At 40.7% G+C, this 16,121-nt stretch overlaps 1 protein-coding gene and 1 pseudogene across 4 annotated transcripts in view; one reads left to right on the top strand and one right to left on the bottom strand.

The window, feature by feature from the left end:
- Nucleotides 1-16,121, bottom strand: part of XIAP (X-linked inhibitor of apoptosis) — a 54,978-nt gene that overhangs the window by 20,933 nt on the left and 17,924 nt on the right. The window contains exon 1 of one of the 4 annotated variants that reach the window (XM_032882335.1): nt 1,778-1,897. The exons of the other annotated variants lie outside the window; for them this stretch is intronic. The gene's annotated coding sequence lies outside the window, so the exon portion shown is untranslated. Of the gene's footprint in view, nt 1-1,777; nt 1,898-16,121 lie in introns of those variants that run through there. 4 annotated transcript variants of the gene reach the window in all.
- LOC116882139 lies at nt 1,841-3,136 on the top strand (annotated as a pseudogene).

The following is a 16,121-nucleotide window of genomic DNA, read 5'->3' as shown; positions in this document are numbered from 1 at the left end:
ACACTAGGAGGCAGAACAAAACATTTCTAAGTCCATAATGACCCTGAGGAATTAATGCTCAATATAACCCAAAACATATGAAAATTATCTTCTCTGAAGTGCTAACTTTTATTTCTCAGGTCAATCAAAATAGAAGTATAAAATCAAGGATCTATTCTCATTTTGCAATAGTGGGCATTTTGTATGGTTCAAGTAGTCACCCCATTTCAGATATTATTATATAAAACTCCATCATTCAATAATAGCAGGAAAATCTCTATTTGAAGCTTTCAAGTGGAGACCTCATCTTCCCAAGGGTTATTTCCATGCTAATAGTTTAGATTTCACTGTTTTGAAAAGCAGATACTTATTCAGAAGCACCCAACTGAACACTACAGACACATTATCAGAGTGTGAGCTTTTGTTGAAGGGAGCGAAAGCAGAATTACCAGAGGTTAGGGGTGAAAGGGAGAAAAATGACTGACAACAGATAGAAACCTTGGGATTGGCGGAAGGCACCAAAGGAAAGGGATGAGAGAGAGGATTTTTTAAATAAAGGATTTAAGTGAAATGAAGGTGGGAGAGATGATATTTAGAAAGTAAGTATAGATGAAGCACGGGAATTGTGAATAGAGAAGAAAATGGGGTACAGATATTGGAGGAGGGTGATAAAAAGCTTTAGATGTGAAAAGGTCTAAACGTAATAAAGTATGCTGAGATCATTTAAGGCTTCTTTGTGAAAGCACACTCTCAGGCTTTATATTGGGTAAGCAGAAAGGTAAGAAGGCACTAAGAGAAAGATGTCAAAGAAATCTCTGACATTAAAGGGGCTAGGCAGTCAGTAATCTTGAATGGAACGGTCGTTGGGAAAAAATTGTATCACAGAAACCAACAGGGGCACAGAAAGAATCAGCAAGCAGTGCTACATGTTTATACGAAGGACATGGAAGATTTCAAGATAGTGAGATGTTGTTTAAAATATATACATACCCAAAAAATACACATACATGTACATATACATATATATACACACACAGTACACATACATATTTAGCGTAGTCAACTGGGTAAAGACAGCCATGAACGGGTACCAAGGAGTGATCGATTGTTAATCTATCAAAAATGTGGTAATGGGGGGGATTAGAGGGAAGAGAAAAATATACACATAAACCCACCTACTGATATCTGCACATAATACAAAAGTTTCTTTTTCTTTTGTTTAAAGATTTATTTATTTATTTATTTGCCAGGGAGAGAGAGAGATTGAGATCCTGAGCACAAGCAGGCAGAACAGCAGGGAGAGGGAGAGGCAGAAGCAGACTCCCCGCCAAGTAGGGAGCCGGACGCGGGACTTGATCCCAGGACCCTGGCATCATGACCCGAGCTGAAGGCAGACACTTAAAGACTAAGCCCCCCCAAATTACTATCCCTCCAAGCTTTTATTACTAAAGTTTTTAAATATACAGAAAAAAGGTTATTTTAATGGGGAATAGGACATAAAGTAATTTGTACATTAGACTGCCACTGCATGACAACATACACTCATGGATTAGACCTATAAGGTAAATTTTTAAAAGCAAACTCTACCCCAAACATGGGGCTTGAACTCACAACCCCAAGATCAAGAGTTGCATGTTTCACCAACGCATCCAGCCAGGCATCCCCCTTTCTTTTATCATAAGATAACTTATATTAAGTGGGTAAATTATGTTAGGATGACAGGAATACAGGTGATCCTTTTCTCCAGAATGTCTGCCCCACCACCCTGTAAAATGTCTTTAATAATATTTTCACTTACAGTCTCTCAGGTTGGCACTGTTGGCCCGGATCAGGAGCCCAGGCCCAGGTCAGGAGCCTAGTCATGGGGGAGGTGGATGAAAGCAAGGAGGTGGACAGGCTAACTGCCCCCTCAACCTCCTGCACTGGAGCCCCGCAGAGAGGTGGGGGAAATTGTGCCTCTACCAGTGGCACTGCCAGATCACTCCTTGCTGCCCTGTGAAAGCCCTGTGGAGCTCAGCAGAGCTGAGCACCAAGATCCAAGCTACCTTGATAGGTGCATCTGCTGAGCTGTGGATTCCTGGGCTGCAGCTCAGTGTGCACATGCGCCCAACTGGCACTCCATACAGAGGCAGCCCAGCACTCAGCAGGACAGTGGTTGCCAGGGCATCCTGGAGGTGAAGAGCAGGTCTGGCAATTAATTTCGTTGGTTTTTTGCTAGAAAAGAGTAAACCTTGGACATTTTGAGTAGTTTTATAGATTAGTACATGTTCATAAGAAACCTAATGTTGACAATTTATTAGGCTATGCAGACTTCCAGGGAGACTTACTACTTATAAATAATAATTATCACAAAGGTGTTACAACAGACAACCCACGCTTAGGATCTTTATACAAAAAGAGGAAGAGGCAGATAATATAGTGCCTAAGGTATAGATATGCTAACGAAGAAGGAAAATGTTTACTCAATGCATTGTGCTTCCTCAACACTCAGTCACTGGTATGTCCCAAGCTGTCAGACTTGCATCTTCTATTACAGCCATGAATATCCTCCCAGAAAAACATCATAGGGTTAGTTTATCTTTACAAACACAGGACTGAACATTCTCCGAGACTTGATAGCCAGAATGGTTTCAGAAAGCCCAAGGGAGACACCACATGGCTTTGGTAAGTCCCAGGGATCTTTCTAGTTCACGGCGCAGGATAACTGGATATTAATGATGAAGTTTTAGAAGTTAATGGCATAGAAGTTTCAGAAAAGAGTTCTGATCAAGTAATAGGATGACTGAAACAGTTGCAATTTCATCATAACAGCCAGACAAGTAAACCAGAATAACGTTACGAACAGTAGGACTTCCAGCAGCTCTAGCAAATCTACCGATAATAGCCTTCTTGGCTATGCACAGCAAATTAAACCAAACTTTGACCAAAGGATGAAGACAGTGATGAAGATGACATTATTAATGAAGATAATGTATGCTACAAAAGATTCCTAAAGCTCTTCTCACTATCAGAAAGCCTGGAATAAACTTCATTTTGAGTCTGGACAAAATGGTTTTATTCCTTCTGAGTGTAACATCCCTATCAAGTGGCACAAACAGAAACTGAAACACATGTACTAGATCAAAACCGCTTAGAATATGGAACAATCATATTATGAAGTCATCATTTGAATGTTTCCTGAATGAAGATGTCACAGGACTTGTAAATATGGCTAGTTGAAGAACTTCTAAACCTCTGAGTCAGTGACCTGGAATAGGTATGAGAACAATAGTGTTGCAAGTTTAAAATGTTATGAAAATAAATAGAAACAGGAAGTAGATTAGTGATTGTGCACAGCTGGTGCAGAAGGGGACTAGGAAGTGACTGCAAATGGTTACTGGGTTTTCTTTTCTTTTTTTTTTAATTTATTTGACAGGCAGAGATCACAAGTAGGCAGAGAGGCAGGCAGAAGAGAGAGAGAGAGAGAGAGTGAAGCAGGCTCCCCGCTGAGCAGAGAACCCGATGCAGGACTCAATTCTAGGACCCCAAGATCATGACCTGAGCCGAAGTCAGCAGCTTAACCCACTGAGCCACCCAGGCGCCCCGGTTACTGGGTTTTCTTTTCAGAGTAATGAAAATATTCTAAATTAGACTGTACTAATGGTTCCACAACTGTGAATATACTATTCTAAATTAGACTGTACTGGGGCAATAGTGATTTTTAATTAAAAAAATTTTTTTAAGTAAATGCTATGCCAAACACAGGGCTTGAACTCACAACCTTGAGATCAAGAGTCACATGTTTCACCAACTGTGCCAGCCAAGAGCCCTGGATCAGATGTGATTTTAAGGCTAAACCAAAGGGAGCTTTGCTAATGAAATTATGTGCTTTTTTATATGGAAAACTAGATGTTACTGTACATTTTCAGAAGTAGGTTGAGAGGACAAAATCACTTCTATTTGAGGTGGTTTAATATTTAACCTGTTACAAAGATCCTAATTTTTCTTTCAACTACATTCTTCAAATTCTAATATGAAGTCTAATTCTTATATTTTTCTACCCTGGGGACCTAAGTTCTTATGTTCTCAATATTTTCTTTTTTAAAGGGTTTTATTTATTTGACAGAGAGAGAGTGCACGCGTGCGAGCGGGGGGGGGGGGGGGGGGGGGGGGGGGGGGGGACAAAAGCGGGGGGGGTGGGAGAGGGAGAAGCAGGCTTCCGGCTGAGGAGGGAGCCCAAGGCAGGGCCATCCCAGAAACCTGGGATCATGACCTGAGCCAAAGGCAGATGCTTAACCACTGAGCCACCCAGGTGCCCCAATATTTTATTTCTTAATATTCTTCTGTTCCTAATCATTACAAATCATTTTCTGAAATGTAGTTTTTTTCTAAGAAAGCAAACCAACTGGCTGTTTTTAGGAGCTTCTTTCCATATTATGAAACACTGAAGCTATGTTCCTGAATTATGAAATTCTGTGAGTTTTTTTTTTAAAGATTTTATTTATTTGAAACAGAGAGAGAGATCACAAGTATGCAGAGAGGCAGGCATAGAGAGAGAGAGGAGAAAGCAGGCTCCCTGCTGAGCAGAGAGCCCAACTTGGTCCTCGATCCCAGGACCCTGAGATCATGACCTGAGCCGAAGGCAGAGGCTTAATCCACTGAGCCACCCAGGCGCCCAATTCTGTGAGTTTTTAACATTCGCTCTGTTCATCTTACGGCTTATGTATTTATAAACTAGTTCCAAATAGGTATAATTCATTACTAAATGCAGTTAATGGCACTGACTCTGGTAATACAGGAGACTCTCCTTTAAGTCTTATCTTCATTCCCTCTCTCATTGAAAGCATTCTTTTTGCTGTGTCTACACATATGTTAGCACACTTTTGAACCTTTTTAATGTATTCAAGTAGTGTGAATTGTTTTGAAACCAAAATACACATAGATTGAAAGATTTTTACACACAGGACAGATTTGTGCACAAATTTATGCACAGATTTATACAAAGATTTTAGATCTTCAGCGGGATTATTCTAGGATCACTGACTACACTTTAGAAGAAAGTTATGGTATTTATTATTGACAGGTAGAGTTTGTCATCCATATTATTTTCATTAGGCTATTTGTTTCTCGCATATCCACTTAGAACAAATAAGAGTAAGGCTGCTGGGACGCCTGGGTGGCTTAGTTGGTTAAGCCGCTGCCTTCGGCTCAGGTCATGATGCCAGGATCTGGGATCAAGTCCCGCATCAGGCTTCTTGCTCAGTGGAAAGCCTGCTTCTCTCTCTGCCTCTGCCTGCCACTCTGCCTACTTGTGCTCTGTCAAATAAATCAATAAAAATCTTAAAAAAAAAAAGAGTAAGGCTGCTAACTTTCATTCTTTGCCCGACTTCCCTGGTATTTATCATTGTACAGTGTGCAAAAGCACTATAGTATACATGTATACAGAAATTAAGAATATCATGAAGTATATAAATTCCTTACAGTTTATGGGTAATTGCCCCCAAATCTATTTATTAATTTATTTCATTAACTAATCTCTATGCATAATGTGGGGCTCAAACTTAGGACCCCAAGATCAAGAGTCACAGGCTCTGAGCCAGCCAGGCACCCCAATTAATTAATTTTATGGTAGGTCTCCTATGGGCACCTTTATTTATTTTTTAAAAAGATTTATTTATTTGGGGGGAGGGGCAGGGCAGAGAGTCTTAAGCATACTCTGCACTGAGTGCACAGCCCCATGCAGCCTCACAACCCTGAGATTATGACCCATTTAACCAACTGCACCACCCAGGAGCCCCTATGCATGCCTTTAGAAACAGTTGTGTGCTATTAAAGCAATGGAAGACCCAAATGACTACGTTCTGAAGGGCATATTCTCTAAATGGTTAAAAAAAAAAAAAGAAAATCCTGATTTAATTGAAAAAGAAAAAAAAAACAACCTCTAGTATTAAAGCAATAGGAAAAAAAATCCCATGCAGAGAGAAGTATTTTTTGTTAGATTTAATAAAAGAACACTATTCAGAAATATATTAAGCTTTTTAACAATACCTGCCTTACTTGAAACAAAGATTAATATTTTTTTAAAAAAAGTTGTTTGGTAGTCAATTATTACTGGCTTAGGCAATTTTAAAAAACAATGTACTCCATAATATCATGAGTTTCAGTATCACAGCACCTTTGAAAATATAACTAAGCAGTTTCTTATGTGTACCAGTGATGAAGTCTGCAAATTAATATAAATTTATTTAAGATGGCTAACTAGGATGTCTCTGATGACTGAAAATTAAATACTATAAATACCCATTAAAATTTTTTTTAAGATTTTATTTATTTATTTGAGAGAGAGAGAGAATGAGAGAGAGAGAGCATTAAGTGGAGAAGGTCAGCAGGACAAACAGACTCCCTGTCAAGCAGGGAGCCGGATGCGGGACTCGATCCTGGGACTCCAGGATCATGACCTGAGCTGAAGGCAGTCGCTTAACCAACTGAGCCATCCAGGCGTCCCCCCATTAAAATTTTTAAAGTCAAAACAGCACCTGAATAATAAATCACCATTCTTAACAAATAAATAGCAGAAGCTTTAGTGGTGTGTTTTTTTTTTTATATCAAGCTCACAGATCTCTACAATCTGTCTATGCTTCACTCTCCTGGTCTCTGGAAGAAATTTATCCCATCACTACAGGCTCACTTAATGAACTACAAATTTTTTAAGATTTTATTTATTTGAGAGAGAGAGAACACCTGAGAGAGAGCACAAGCAGGGGGAGCAGGAGAGGGAGAGAAGAAGCAGGCTCCCTGCTGATGTGAGGGAGGGCTCCATCCCAGGACCCCAGGATCACAACTGAGTCAACTGAGCCACCTAGGCACCCCTGAACTACAAATTCTTAACATTATTCCTGCAACCAGGGGCTTTGTTAACCTCTCATCATGAAAATGCATTTCTTAAGTAATTACATTGATACGGCACAGTACAAAGGGAACTAAATGATTATTGCAGGTTGAATCATGCCCCCACAAAAGGTATGTTTAAGTCCTAACCACTGGTTAGGAATGTGAACTTACTTGGAAACTGGGTCTTTGCAGATGTAATCAAGTTAAGATGAGGTCATTAGGATGGGCCCTTATAAGGACTGAAGTCCGTATAAGAGAAGAAACACAAAGAGGCACATAGGGAAGATGGCCATGTGAAGGTGGAGGCAGACACTGGAGTGATAATGCATCATCAATAAGCCAAGGAACACCAAGCATCAGTGGCAACTCCAGAAGCTACAAGAAAGGCATGGAACAGATTGTCTCCAGAGCCTTCAGAGAGAATGTGGCCCTGCCAACACCTTCATTTCCAATTTCTAGCCTCCAGAACTGTGAGAAAATAAATTTCTGTTTATTTAAGCCACTCAGTTTGTGGTACCATGCTATGGCAGCCCTAAAAAAACTAGTAACAATGATGTTAAAAATTTGACAGGAATTATGCAAGCAATATATCCCTATTAGCTCCCACTGCAGCACTATTATGCTTAAATACATTATGTAATTAAATAAAGGAGTCTGTTTAAAACTCAAAAAATGTATGTTTTTTTTTAAAGATTTTATTTATTTATTTGACAGACGGAGATCACAAGTAGGCAGAGAGGCAGGCAGAGAGAGAGGGGGAAGCAGGCTCCCCGCTGAGCAGAGAGCCTGATGCGGGGCTCGATCCCAGGACCCCAAGATCATGACCTGAGCCGAAGGCAGAGGCTTAAACCAATGAGCCACCCAGTCGCCCCAGAAAATGTATGTTTTTAAGAATCTCATTTACGACATTTACAACAATCTCAATTACGACATTGCAGATTCTTGCACTCCAAACCCCAGAAAGATTACTCTTTGTGCCCCTACTATATCCTCTATACAATTTGCTGATGACCCAAGTTTTACTAGGACAAGATGTAATAATTTCTGCATGCATGTCTGTATGTGTGTATATACGCAGTACATTATTAGAATGGTCCTTTTTGGCAAGGACTGTCTTACCACATCTGTATTCCCAATGCCTAAGGAAATCAACATACAGTAGTGCTTAATGAATGGTGGGCAAAACCATCTCTAGTAGGTTACTGCTATTATTATACCACATCCCACCCACCATCTTCCCAGGACACTTGAGATTATGGTGAGCACTAAAAATTGTTAACATATACTTCATTTTTTTTAAAAGATTTTATTTATTTATTTGATGGAAAGAGATCACAAGGAGGCAGAGAGGCCAGCAGAGGGTGGGGGGGAAGCAGGCTCCCTGCTGAGCAGAGAGCCCGATGCGGGACTCGATCCCAGGACCCTGAGATCATGACCTGAGCTGAAGGCAGAGGCTTAACCCTCTGAGCCACCCAGGCACCCTGTTAATATATGCTTCAGAAATGTGAACAAAATAGGAAATATATGCATACCATGCAAACAGTGTAATTCTTCAGTGATTAAAAACCGATACTAAAATCACATTTTAGGGGCACCTGGCTGGCTCAGTAGGAGAAGCCTTTGAATCTTGATCTCCACCATGGGTGGAGAGATTACTTAAATAAAAACTTAAAAATCACATTTCAAAAATATAGGATTCAAAAAATTTTTCATAGCAACAATCAAAATTTTATGTGTTCACCATAAAATACTGTCATTTCAAATTTATCTTAAGATTCTCTCTCATTGGGGCACCTGGGTGGCTCAGTGGATTAAAGCCTCTGCCTTCGGCTCAGGTCTTGATATCTCAGGGTGCTGGGATTGAGCCCCGCATCACATCGGGCTCTCCGCTCAGTGGGGAGCCTGCTTCCTCCTCTCTCTCTCTGCCTGCCTCTCTGCCTACTTGTGAATAAATAAACAAATAAATAAATGTCTGTCAAATAAATAAATAAAATCTTAATAAAAAAAGATTCTCTCTCATTACATGCAGAAATATTGCAAATTTTTCTCATTAGTTGCCTTTTCCCCCTATAGAAGATCCACCACAGAGATCTTTTAAAATAAGGAACATTCTCACTGACCCAAGGGAGGCTAATCCCTCTTTTAATTACCTTAAATTATTAGCCAGTTAGTTCCCTGTTTAGAAATAGCATTTGGATTTACAAAGTTGTACTATCTATGTAAATTTATCATATTAAGAAGCTGAACTTTTAAAAATGACATGCCCTGAAAAAAAAGGGTGTATCAATTTTAAAGTTCAGCCTTTATGCTATATTTACATAAAAATTCAGGGGCACCTGGGTGGCTCAGTGGGTTAAAGCCTCTGCCTTGGGCTCAGGTCATGATCCCAGGGTCCTGGGATCAAGCCCCGAGTCGGGTTCTCTGTTCAGTGGGGAGCCTGCTTCCCCCTCTTTCTCTGCCTGCCTCTCTGCCTACTTGTGATCTCTGTCAAATAAATAAATAAAATCTTTAAAAAATTTCAAATTTTAGCCAAATTGTTTGTTTATCCTTGTAGGGTTCTTCAAACCATGACATATTATAATTCTTTTAACTTTAAGTAATCTCTACACTCAATGTGGGGCTCAAACTCACAACCCTGAGATCAAAAAGTCGCATGCTCTTCCAACTGAGCCAGCCACGCACCCCTCTTTTAACTTTATATTAACGGTCAACAAAACGTTTTTGAGATTAATCACATTCAATCAAATCAAAAGTTCATTCCCTAAAATTAAGCACCAGAGTCATTCAAATAACTAAATGACATTAATGAGCACTTAGCTCATAAGCTCAGTCAATAACCTAAACTTATGAATAGTGCTATATACAATAGGTACTTGATCATGAAACCTACTTCTATAAACATCTGCAAAGGCATACTGAGAATCAATAAATAGAATTATCAATTACATGTTCTATACTTGATTTATAAAGTCAGAGTAATACTTAAATTTTGAGCACAGACCTCCAGTCTTTGCCTAATTATTTATAATAATTAATTCCATAGGTACAGTTGCTCAGAACGGACATACCGTAAGATATTCCCTCCTTTTTTTTAAATATTCCCTCATCTTTTAACAAATTATGCACCTCTGTTTCCCAAAACAATGTTTTGCATGAAGAATACACAGGTTTGAGGCTCAATAATTCATTAAAGATCATAAAAAGGCTCAGCATCACTATTACTATTCCCTCTTTCATTTTATTGGCAACTGTTCAAAACTTAAGCAATTTACCATGCTTGCTAATCTGCTGCCTCTGATTAAAAAACAAACCATCTACAGTCCAAACTGTAGATCCATGACATAATTAATATTATTTATACTTATTTAGAGCCCAGATCAAAACCTTTGCTAAAATCTGAACAGGCAGAAAAAAAAAATCTCAAGATGGACATTAACTCAATCTTTAATACAAATGTTTTCTTTCTTATTTTTTAAAAGTTTTTGAAGGGGGTGCCTGGGTGGCTCAGTGGGTTAAGGCCTCTGCCTTCGGCTCAGGTCATGATCCCGGGGTCCTGGGATCGAGTCCCGCATCGGGCTCTTTGCTCAGCAGGGAGCCTGCTTCCTCCTCTCTCTCTGCCTGCTTCTCTGCCTACTTGTGATCTCTGTCAACTAAGAATAAATAAATAAATAAATAAGTAAGTAAGTAACTAAGTAAGTTTTTAAAGATTTTGGGGACGCCTGGGTGGCTCAGTCGGTTAAGCCGCTGCCTTTGGCTCAGGTTGTGATCCCAGGGTCCTGGGATCGAGTCCCACATAGGGCTCCTTGTTCAGCAGGGAGCCTGTTTCTCTCTCTGCCTCTGTCTGCCACTCTGCCTGCTTGTGTGTGTGCATGTGCTCTCTCTCTCTCTGACAAATAAATAAATAAAATCTTAAAAAGAAATTTTTTTGAAGATTTTTTAAAATTTATTGGGTGGGGAAGAATAGGAGCAGAGGGAAAAAGAGACTCCCTCCTGAGTGTGGAAGAACCGATCCTAGGACCCCGAGATCATGACCTGAGCCATAGGCAGACGTCTAATCAGCTGAGCCATCTGGGTACCCTTCATGTTTTCCTTTTCAAAGGACAGGAATTAAAAAAGAATCTTACTACGCAGGCTGCGACTTTTAGTATATTTAACCTTTTAAAACCTTTTCCAGGGGTGCCTGGGTGGCTCAGTGGGTTAAAGCCTCTGCCTTCGGCTCAGGTCATGATTCCAGGGTCCTTGGATTGAGCCCCGCATCAGGCTTTCTGCTCCGCAGGTAGCCTGCTTCCCTTCCTCTCTCTCGGCCTGTCTCTCTGACTACTTGTGATCTCTCTGTCAAATAAATAAATAAAATCTTAAAAAAAACTTTTCTGTGTGAATGTACACGTGTACATTATAAATATTTCTAGAGGGGATTTATTATACATGGTATTTTATAACTTGCTTTTTATCTTTTTTTTAAAGGTTTTATTTACTTGAGAGAGTAAGAGCGAGCATAAGAGTGAGGTAAGGGGCAGAGCGAGAAGCAGACTCCCTGCTGTGCAGATTCCCCCCCCCTCCACCCGCCAAATGTGGGGCTCCATCCTGGGACTCCAAGCTCATGACCTAAGCAGAAGGCCAATGCTTAACTGACTGAGCCACCCAGGAGCCCTTGCTTTTTTTTGCCATTTAGTAATATAGCATAAGCATCTTCCCAAATCCATCTTTATCTTGATTAGAACATTATTTTAAATGGATGACTAAGGTGCCTCGTTAGCACAGTAGGTAGCACATCAGTCTCATAAATGGATGACCAGTACATGACTATACAAATGTATCATGACCTCATCAAATCATATTTCTGAACACTAATTTTATATGTATATTTCATTTTATTTTTTAAAATATTTTTATTTATTTATTTGACACAGAGAGAGAGAGAGAGAGAGCACAAATAAGCAGAGAGGGGAGGAAGCAGGCTCCCCGCTGAGCAGAGATCCTGGGCTCAATCCCAGGATCCTGGGATCATGACCTGAGCCGAAGGCAGAGGCTTAACCCACTGAACCACTCAAGCGTCCCTAGATGTATATTTAAAAAAGAGACAATACACACATGATCAAACAGTTCGAGAAGTCACCTCATTCATGTTACCTACCCTGTACTTTAAATCCTCTGGATTCCCTTGAAGGGTTTCAGAAGCTTTCCCAAAATATGCCACTTTGGCATGTGGATTACTTTAAGTTCAAGTCAAATCAAGGCCCAAAGACTCAAAAAAAGCTTTTACCTTCTCCTTAACTGCCTAAGGGAATTTAGATAAAGGGCCCCGTCCAGGAAGAGGATATTAGAGAAAACTACAAAGAATTTGGGCTAGGTGTGCTTAAGCTGGGGGAAGCCCTACCAGGCCTGGAGATCAAATTCCTCTCTGGTCCCACACTCTCGGTATGGTCTGGTAAACATTTGTTTATCAAACATTTGTTCTTCCCACCTTCTTGCAACCTTTCTCCCCTTTGAAGTCTCAGACCCCTACCCCCGACCCCAGCTCCGGATGGAAAATAACCCTCAAGCACCTGACTGCCTGCAGCTCTCATACTCCTATGTGGCTTCTGTACATACTTAAATTTTTCTCCTGTTGGTCTGTTTTATATCAATTTACCAGCCAAAGAACCTGGTATAGCAGAGGAAAAAACTGTTCTCCCCAACAGCTGGTGAGCCAGGCAGGAGCAACTTGACTGACTGATCACTGCTTGCTCCGGGGCTACGGCAGCTGAGAAATCCTGGCATCTCCAATAGGCATGGCAGAAGGTAAGAATTCTTACCATGTGAGTCTTCTAGATTTCTGCCTGAAGGGTCCAGTGGAAATTAGAGTGGGGTGAGTCCTTTTTTTCCTTTTCTAAGTTTAGATTAGTAGGAAAACCTATTTGTGAAACTAGTTCCTTGGGTATAGCCACTCTGGTAAAGACCTATTATGAGTACTCTTGATTTTTTTGAGTACTTTTGATTTTTATTGATCCTTTTCCTCCCAGAGACAGTCACTGTTTTCCTCTGTCTCTTCTGTGTTGTCATAAGAAGGAAGACCATAGGGTAGAGAACACAGGCTCAGGCCCTATAAGTCTGCTGTTCAAGCCGGCTTCACTGATTGGTGAACTCATGGTTCTCACCAGACCGGTGTCTGTTTATACAAACTTTGCTGTGAGTTAATGAGCACATGAGGTAAACGCTGTTGCTAAGAAACATCTTGGAAGCCAAAGTCACAAGACTGGAGGGTATGGGTCAAGTATTTAAGAGCTATTACAGCACTGGCCACGTAATCCAAAGACTCCTGTAATAGAGTAAGTTGGAACAGAACAGGTTAGATTCCTATTAGGTCACCTGTCAAACTCAAAAAAAAATTCCACGCAAGTTACTCTGTAAACCACCACACGATCCCCAAACCAGGGGAACATCCATCTTAGGTATTAGTTTAGTTCGAGAGACTGGCTTAGCTAAAGCTGTTAACATATACATACAAGAAGCCGAATAAGGTTTTCCTTTCGTCTTGTTCTATGTCTTAGAGAGTGTGGTTGTATGACCAGTGAGAATATTGTCTCTTGTCTCTGCCAGCCAGAAGATGCACATACCAGTGTGCATCTTGATGGCCAAAGAGACAGGGGTTCTGAGACATGAAATCACAAGCAGCACTCTTTTCATCTAACTGTGCCAGCTCTCAGGGCAATCTGTCAGAAGGGGTCCCATCCCAGTCCATAAGGGGCTCTTATGGCAACCTTCTTTGTTTTCCTAGTGTTGGAAAAAACCCATTCTAGTAATGTCTGGTGTCAGATTAGTGGGTCTGGGACTGGAGGTGTTTTTTGTGAGAAAACAGAGACAAGGTTTTCATACCATTCTTACAGCCTGTAACAACAAAGGGCTTTACTTTCTCTGACTATCTTTGGGAGTGAATTTTCAGGATCTTGTAAGGACTGCATCTTTTGCACTCTCTTGTAGGATACCTCTTGCATCCTTGGTTAAGCCATAAAAAGGCTTCCTGATTTGAACCACTACTGACATTAATAGATGCTACTTGTTGGGGCATCTGGCTCTTGATTTCGATTCAGGTCATGAGATCGAGCCCCATGTCAGGCTCTGTTATCAGTGGGGAGTCTGCTTAAGATTCTCTCTCCTCTCCCTCTGCCCGCTGCCCACTTCACGTGAGTGCACTCTCTCAAATAAATAAATCTTTAAAAAACATAGAGTCTACTTCTCAATGGTCAGATGATGGATCTTCAGAAATGAAAAAGTTCTATATTAGAAAAAAATTTTTAGAGAGTGCTCATCCTAAACAATTGTCTTAATGGTACTTATGGGAAGACCAAATTAAAAAGTAGACACAAAGACACAGAAGAGCTAGCCTTAGAGACTCCTTTAACAAGATGTAAGAATAGAAATGAGAATAAAAGCTGTGAAATCCCCAATATGAATTCCCCTTCTTAAAATCTGGTCCATCTCTTCAGCAAATTCTTTAGTCCCCAGAGCTCCTTCACCTTCCTCAGAAAATCCCTTAAAGCACTTAGCTGCTTGTTTCAGCTTCCCCTTCCCTACAATATTTACAGGGAGCACTCCAGCATGATCTCTAAGACCAGGGTAGAGAGGTTACTCAGGTAAACACTGAAAGTCAGAAAATATATTTAACAGAAGTACCTAGGATGGACAATAAGCCTCAGACATAAGGCTTATTTTGCTGGGTTCTATAATCAGGCTCCTCCAGTTTCCTCCTAGGCAATGTCCCGAAGAATTTCATGTCCCCTGGACAGCAGATCTTTTAAATTATAAAGCCCTTACCTCGGGGCGCCTGGGTGGCTCAGTGGGTTAAGCCTCTGCCTTCGGCTCAGGTCATGATCTCAGGGTCCTGAGATCGAGCCCTGCATCGGGCTCTCCGCTCGGCAGGGAGCCTGCTTCCTCCTCTCTCTCTCTGCCTGCCTGTCTGCCTACTTGTGATCTCTGTCAAATAAATAAATAAAATCTTAAAAAAAAATAAAGCCCTTACCTCTACTTTCAGGAGCCTACCAAATTTAAAGAGGGATTCAAAAAATTAATGGCCATTTACAACTCTACTCAGCCAGACCACCTCCTGAAAACCTCCCCCTGCCTGGAATTTCTCCCAGGCCCTCCTACAAATATCAACTGAAGGCGATGTTTGGGGCCGACAGGGAGGCTTTTCCCCTTAAGGTAAATTCAAGGTTGAACTGAACACTAAGAAAGAAGGCCTTTATTAAAATGCTCTATACAGGGGCGCCTGGGTGGCTCAGTGGGTTAAGCCTCTGCCTTTGGCCCAGGTCATGATCTCAGGGTCCTGGAATCGAGCCCCACATCGGGCTCTCGGCTCGGCAGGGAGCCTGCTTCCCCCTCTCCCTCTGCCTGCCTCTCTGCCTACTTGTGATCTCTCTCCCTCTGTCAAATAAATAAATAAAATATTTTAAAAAATAAAATAAAATAAAATGCTTTATACACACTTTACAAAACTGCATTAACCTTGGAAAATGTTTGCTGTCTATCTGGCTAAAAACTGACAAGGTTTTTGTTTTAGGGATGCCTGGCTGGTTCAGTTGGTAGAATATCCAACTCCTGATCTCAGGATCATGAGTTCAAGCCCTATGATGGCCATAAAGCTTACAGCTTATGTAGTTCTGTGGTAAGAGACTGGCCAGATTGAAAGCCAATATTCAGAGTCTGACAGGAACTTTTCTGGCCTCCTCCCCTAAGTTGAAATAAAACTATGTACCCAGAGGGAAAGAAAAATCTTCTAATGTTCTTGGGTAAGGATTCAAGTTGCAACCCAATTCTTGGAGGGACTGAGAGCACCTGTCCTTATCTTACAAATCTTTGCAAAACTAGAAATGCAACTCTAGAGGCAAATCAAAGTTCACCTACACCTTTTTACCATTCCCCAAAGCTCTATTTATCTCACAAGGCTTGTAAATATTGGCCTTAAGAAGCAGAAATTTATCTCAGAGGAACTTGCACTCTTTCCCTGTGCCTTTGAGATTTTAAGTGTAAACTCTTACCTAGACTATGCCCAATTCCTAAGAGTGCTGTGGAAAAAAAAGGGGGGGGGATAGAAACCTTTTTAAAATATAAACTGCTAGCTTTGCACAGTGGCAGCCAATAAGATTTATTTGAGACACGATTATGGCTAATATGAACTGCTAAAAAGGCTTTTGTGCCTCAACTCTAGACTACAGCCTCCTTAAATATTACTTGTCAAGGACAAATACAAATCTTATAAGTCTTCTCCATAAATATGAGCTAAAAAGCTTCTA

Source organism: Lontra canadensis, unplaced genomic scaffold (assembly GCF_010015895.1).
Source record: "Lontra canadensis isolate GAN:19392208 unplaced genomic scaffold, GSC_riverotter_1.0 scaffold81, whole genome shotgun sequence".
Lineage (NCBI taxonomy): Eukaryota > Metazoa > Chordata > Mammalia > Carnivora > Mustelidae > Lontra > Lontra canadensis.
The sequence above is the reverse complement of the archived record's forward strand: the minus strand, read 5'-3'. Positions and strand labels throughout refer to the sequence as shown.